The sequence below is a fragment of the Vanessa atalanta genome, chromosome 26, assembly GCF_905147765.1.
Source record: "Vanessa atalanta chromosome 26, ilVanAtal1.2, whole genome shotgun sequence".
In the NCBI taxonomy this organism is placed as follows: domain Eukaryota; kingdom Metazoa; phylum Arthropoda; class Insecta; order Lepidoptera; family Nymphalidae; genus Vanessa; species Vanessa atalanta.
In genome coordinates this window covers 4,968,992-4,976,480 of record NC_061896.1, presented here as the reverse complement: position 1 = coordinate 4,976,480, position 7,489 = coordinate 4,968,992, and positions in this window count along the sequence as shown.

The window sequence follows — 7,489 nt, the reverse complement described above, 5'->3', positions numbered from 1 at the left end:
GCCATATGGTAGATCCGGCTCAGCAGTTCTCTACTCCCCGTGCCTGTAATGTTTGTGCCCGAGTGTGCCGCGTATATCATAAACTTAGTTTTAGTATTAGGAATATCAAATAAATAATCGAAATAGTATCAAGAAAGATTTTGATAAAAATACAAACAGTATCATTGGTTTTTGAAAAATCAATATATCAGGCCAGGAATTACAATTCCAAGCGAAGTATTGAAATTATTGATTAAAAATACAAAGTAAAACACAACTTGTATGTTAAGTATGAACACATGGGAAGTAATAACATTGAGAGATTTGAAAGAGAAAAAATCACCCTGTATATTATATATATCCGAAGATTCGTCACGATTGTAATTATCTTTCGAATCAGACATGGTAATATTATCGACTAATGAGGGTAGGTAGTAACACAAACACAATAATCGTCTATAATTTAATTTGGTTCACAATTAGCACAATAATCACAGTAATCACAATATATATTTACATTAATTTAATGACGAGTCTTTAACTAGATATTGTGTGCTTAAAGTAACCGAGGCAAAAGTTCCGTCGGAGGAATGCGAGTGCACCCAACGCTTGTCGACCGAGCACTGTCTTTCCCGACTCTGCGCTGGCCCCGACGTTCCGTTAGTGCGAACTGCTACGCCATCTGCCGGCCAACTACGCACTTTGCCTCTAAAAAAAGTCAAATCAAAGTCTTTTTATTATTTGCGCCGACATATATATAAATAGATCTAATATATGTATATGGTGTCTAATGTCCACGTTTAAGTCGTGGACACCGAATTTTGTAGTCTAATAAAACTTATCTCTAAAGCTAAAGTTTATTATTGTTGCTTAGAAAACACATTTGAAATGCACGACTGGACGATATACATGTTTTACGATTAAAGTCATAGACTCACGATCATATTATATGATACTAGTTGTCACCCGCGGCTTTGAAAGCATATATATGTTATATATATATATATATAGCATATTTTATTCCTTGGACTTCAAACTTGCTTCATATCAAATTTCTTCAAATTCGGTTCAGTGGTTTCGCCGTGAAAGACAGACAGACAGACAAAGTTACTTTCGCGCTTATAATCTTAGTATACATTAAGTTCGAAAAATACTAAATAATTTTTAGGGATAAATAATAAGTATTAGTATTTTAATTAACTACTCGTAATTAATTTGTGTTTATAATTCATCTCGTGGTCGGCGGTAAATAATTTGTTAAAAGGGGAGGAGGCCTTACCTTACCTATTTTTGTGACCCAGTTTTTGTATGAACCAGTGTAACAACACGTACAAGGTACAATTAGGTATTACATTAACATTTTTGCTCCCAAGGTTGGTGGTGTATTGGTGATGTTATAATTGGTTAATATCTCTTAGAACGCCAATGTCTTTAGGTGTTGGTGGCGCATTGGTGATGTATTCAATTTCTTACAACGCCAATGTTTTTAGTTAGTGGTGACATTTTACCACCGTATATAATAAAAATCATGTGAACCAAGCTTTATACCCAAGGTACGTTTATGATGTACAATTTCCATATGTCTTTGTTTATTGTTTGCAAAGATATCCCTGTATTTCGTAGCGATACATATTTAAAGCGGTCTGTCTAAATTATAGCGTCTTCTGAAATTGTCTGAAATCGTCTTAATGTACACTTTCATTGTAAGTGCTGTTACATTTGTATGAGCGCTATGTAATGGTATGTTTTGTGCACTTAAGTTCATATATATGATCACGTTTAACCGGATTTGTATGTTCATTAATACTTTTAGCGAGATTTATGTGTTTTGATGACGAACATATTGCGTTTATACAGACACAGTCAGCGTAGGACTCCGCGATATATTTTCTAACTCTTATATCCGACGAGACTACAAATCTCACAGGACTGGATAGAGTAAAGGCTTTTTTAGGATTTAAAGCCGTTGATCCAGGCTTTAAATGCTACCTGAGGCAGGGAATAGTAAACCATGCAGTGATCTGCAGACTTATCCACCAGCCGCTTGACCTGACATTTATATCATAGAATAAATCGAAAGTTATCGTTGATATATTTAGCTCGTCTGTTTTTGTGATTTTAAGAAATATAAATTCCTACTAATAACAAATAGCAATAAAACTTGATTCTGTGATAGTGCTATTTATAAATAAAAGGGGTTGCAAATATGAAATAAAAAAAATCTTTATTGCACACAACTAAAGCAAAAGACAAATAAATTTATTATATTATATGAAGAATAAAAGTTTTTATAATGTTATTAGTAGGTGGACGAGAAAATCGGCGGCCTCATGGTAAGTGGTAACCGGCGCCCATAGATATTGGGGCCGTAAAAGATACCATTCTTTATATCACCAATGCACCCCCACCTTGGAAACTGAGATGTTTCGTCTCCTGTGCCTGTAGTTACTCATCCTTCACACCGGAACACGACAATACCACCTATTGCTGTTTGACGGTAGAATATCTGATGAGTAGGTGGTACCAGACGGGTGTGCACAAAGTCATACCACCATTTGAACCGTAAATCTGAATATTACCTCTGTATGTATTATCAAGTTTAATTTTTATGGAAGAAAAATATATATAAAAAATTTGAGATTTTAATATATTATATAAAAAATAATGTACTTAGCTTACTTAAAACTCACTTAAAAGTGAGGTAATCATATCATAAACCAGTAGTATATGACTCCTACCTAAACTTTAGTGCTACTCTTTAACCGCGAGGCCCCTTTAGCCTCGAGGCCGTAGTCAGTATCCAAGTCACCCATGTCTTAACACATCCCCTGGATGGATTAGATGGTAATCGGTATTTTTAACATAAGAAATATTACTCATCGGAGACGTCTATAAATTACAATACATTGGCAGAAACAATGCCCACCATATCAGAAGGACAGTTGTGCACACACAGATGTCCAATGTGATGTCTGATGTCAAATACCGACAACAGTGAAGACGTTGGGAACACTAGTGAAGGGGTAACAGATTGTGACTACAAAAGGGATTCTATTCTACGACCTGAAATTGGCTGTCCATAGTAGAGACGAGGTCGGACAAGGTATTCAGAATCCAAAGATGACAAATAAAACTCTTTCAAATTTAAATTGTGATGCTGCCGGATAATAAATGTAGGCAGGAACATAAAAAAAAAAAACAATTAAAGATATATACACTTAGGCACGTACAACATGTCTGTGGAGACATAATAATATATAACATAAAAAAAAATCATAAGAAATATACTAAACAAAATTATATTTTCACCCACACACACATACACATGTATATATAGTGAAGCTTTTCATATATTTTATCTTTTAATATAACTAAACTAGATAACCCTGGATCCCTAGAGCGCACTTTAAATAGATGGTTTTCGACCGTTTCAAGTTAAGCAGTTCCTAACAATGTAATTTAAGCACAAATTACTAAGTAAAGGTTAACTTAAGTAAGGTTACGTTATAAAGTTTATTGAGCTTCGGTCCTTAAATAGAGAAAGCTTGGAACGTAACTTGGTGTATTACATGAAATGATAAGTTGTGTTACATGCGACCTTGTTATCCTGAAAACCCTGGAAACTTTCTAGACTAAAAATATAAGTAATTATTATAATTTTTAAACTACTTATTCAAGTATAAAATAAGTAGAGTGGCTTGTAAATGGTCCACTGCTGTTGAGCTTGAGAGAGTCTTAGATAGAAGATTTGGGGATTACTCTACCACTCTTTTCGATATGGATTGGTATACGTATGTCGTAGATTTTTATCCAATACATGCAGGTTTCATCACGATATTTTCCTTCACATCCAAATACGATATAAATACAAATTAGTTGTATGCTACTGTAATAAAGTCTTTTCAGACGTTGTGAAATGATAACTTCTTATAAACCGCTTCGTTACGTAACGCGTTACGGCGCCATTCTGTCTTCCCTTTCTCTTACGCTTTCGGCAGCAGTAGGCAGGCTAATCCTGTCTCACTCTAACAGCGCTAGCCGAATTTCGGAATGACTTTTTTTTTAAAATAATCAGTTATAACTTCCGTCGGGCATCTCAAGAGGTACACTTTTTTTGTGTCTTTGCACCTATAAAGCGAAAGCAACTTTGTTCCAATCGGGTGTTCTCGATATATATCTTTTAGTTTTTTCTTTATCACCTATTAAACGATTGAACTTATCAGTATGAAATTATGACTAATCGACGGGGAAGAATCCGTAAATGGTTATAGGCTATTCATTTTTAAAATCGCGTCGATCCTTTCCCAAATTTTTGCTCAGCGAAGTGTACGGTAATAGCTAGTACATGTATGTACCAATTTTCACGGTGATCGGTCAAACCGTGTCGATGTTTTTAAATCTTGTGGAGATATACCAACATACATTTATTAAAATAGATAAAGGTGTATCTGTGCCTATATATAGATCTATGGATGTTTTTTATCTATTCTGTCTGTTACTCCTTCACGGATCCGAAACTTGAAATCACTGAACCGGACTTGATGAAATTCAGTATGAAACCAGGTTGGACCCCAATGAAGGACATTACTACTTTATTATGTCTAATACCGAACGATTGACTTCTTAAATGCGAGCGAAGTCGAGCGACAACTATTATGTGGGAGATAATATTTTTGAATCAAGTTCCGGTCCTTATTTAAGACTCGACAGATGTCAACAGGTCAGAAGCGGTTCAGCTTTGAACACGGCACTATCGGTGCTCTAACTGTTTCTTTGGTGATTAGCCAGGTGAACGTATTTTTGTAATTATTCCGTCAATTATGTAAGTTATCATAATATTTTTTAACATCGAATTAATTGTAATCAAAATGTTCACAAATTAGTATAATTTTCTGCAATTATTTTAAGTATGCTTTGTTTATTTATAAATTAAGTCAAATCAAACCAAATCAAAATATGCTTTGTTGAAGTAGGCTTTTACAAGCACTTTTGTATCGTCATTTAACAAACTATATTAAGTGAAGCTATCACCGGTTCGGAATGTAGATTCTACCGAGAAGAATCGGCAAGAAACTAAGTAGTTACACTTTTTCAACGTCTATCATATATATATCATAGTGTCTCCCGTTCTCACATGTATTTATATAAGATAAATCATTTAATTCCAAACACTTATTATAATCTTATTAAGAACGCATTTTAATCTAGTTTGATCCGGTTTATGGTTTATATTACCTTTCATAATTAATTTTCAAGGTTCAGTAGACGTGAAGTATCTTTTATACATTCTGATTTTCATGATTTCATTATGAGATTAGATTCCTTTCATATTACATTTTCCAATAACCAACAGGAACAAAAGCTGAACTTTTAAAATAGTTCAATCTAACTGGAATCCAAAGAGAGCATCGTGCGAATAGTATACTGATGTCGGCGGGACTGAATTACATGCAGTGCTAACGAACTGCCGGTGAAAATAGAGGAGGGAGAATGTCAAGCGGTAGCTATTTGATATTCATTGGTTCTGTATATTTTTATATAATATATATTTAGGGTTTTGAGGTGAAATTTACTTAAAACAATTTACTAACCAAACAAAAATATCTCAATATTTGAATTTATCTGAACATAATACCAGCAAATGTGATAAACTTACTCGGCTAAGCTTACAAATCTAAATAAAATACATCAATACTTTAACAAAATTCAGATTAGCGCGCTTTTGTGGATGGATAAGTTTTGTTGGTGGTAGAGTTTTGTACTAGCCGGTCTGGATAGGTACCACCCACTCATCAGATATTCTACCGCTATGGCATTACCTACTATTGTTGTGTTCTGGTTTGAAGTGTGAGTGAGCCAGTGTAACTACAGGCACAAGGGACATAACATCTTAGTTCCCAAGGTTGGTGGCGCATTGGCGCTGTGAGGAATGGTTAATATTTCTTACAGCGCCATTGTCTATGGCGATGGTGATTACTTAACATCAGGTGGCCTATTTGTTCGTCCGCCTACCTATATCATAATAAAAATGAATAAAAAAATAATTCTGTAACAGGTATCAACAATCAGCATCGTAGCCGCGTTTTGGAATAAGCCCATCAATGGGACATATCTTTATTGAAATATTTAGGTAGGCGGACTGACCTACTCACTGACTGACTACTTATCGTCCGTAGATATTGGCCCTGTAAGATATATTGACCAAAACGCTTGGAAACTAAGATGATATGTCAGCTTACTTTGTTTCTAATTAGATTTGAAGGTTTTTCTTAAAAAATACTGAACCCGAATATAGCCAGTGCATCAGCCATATGTAACACGAAGAAGCAATATAGTTATCCAGAATTATAAGTCCTTATTCCAATGTACGTAAGGTGCATATTTCACTAGATGTAAAAGCAATGTGCGCTTGTAAACAATTTGTCAAAACAAACGAAAATGGTTTCAGTTGGAATTTTCATATCAAAGATTTCGAAATTTAATTGGATATGTAGATATGGGTATTAATTAGAATTAATGTTATTGAAAAATCAAAACCGCTCGCTGTCTTCATCAGTGATAGGACTGGAATCATTGGAACTGTAATTCATTTGGAAAATTCCGATAGTTTCAATCGTTATGGTTTTTTATGACACAGTAATACATTGATGGACTTATTAGCTCTCTTTATAGAAGACTTAGGGCTAAAGGGTTGATGGATGTAGATATAATTCTTATCTTCATTCTAGATCAGCATATTTGATTAAGTCTTGAATTACTAGTAAATTTATAGTTTTTTTTTTGTATTGTTTAAGTTAACGTATTCTTTAAAAGGTTTTATTTAACATGCAATGTATGTTCGCTCGGGTGGAATCTTGCTGCTCAATTTTGAAGCAGATTTCTTTAACCGCTTGAGTTGAAATTTTGTGTAAGTACACGTTTAGTTTAGACAACTAATACGATTTACTTGTGTAAATCAACTCGTACCTATTCAATTGAGTAACTTAATCTACTAAGTTTAATTGTTTTTTATTTCAGTTTAATTAAATACTCATAGGTACTTACGCAAACTTCGCGACGAACTTTTATGATCATATAAATTGTGTTATATAATATAACATATAATAAAGTGATAAGTTGATAGTTACAATTTTTAAGGAATATTTTTTTTTCGTCTTCTTAGAGCATTTTAAAAAAACCTTTTTTAAAAAGGTTTTTTTTTTTAATACTTGACTCCATATATAACGTCTGTACAATTTTTTAAGTGTTATTTATTTTTGCCAAATCGTTCCGTTAGTATTTTCTTCGATACGTAGTTCTCTAGAACTTACGCATGGTTTATAGTACACTAATGATATTATCAAACAAGAAGGGATTCTTTCCATTACGATTTATAAATACGAAATATACTGCCCCGATTAATAAATCAAAGTAAAAAATTTGTATGTACGGAAAAATATTAATGTTTTTATGAGAAAATGTGATTCTCATAACGTTGGTACAAGGAACAAACACAATCTTGTTACTCCTG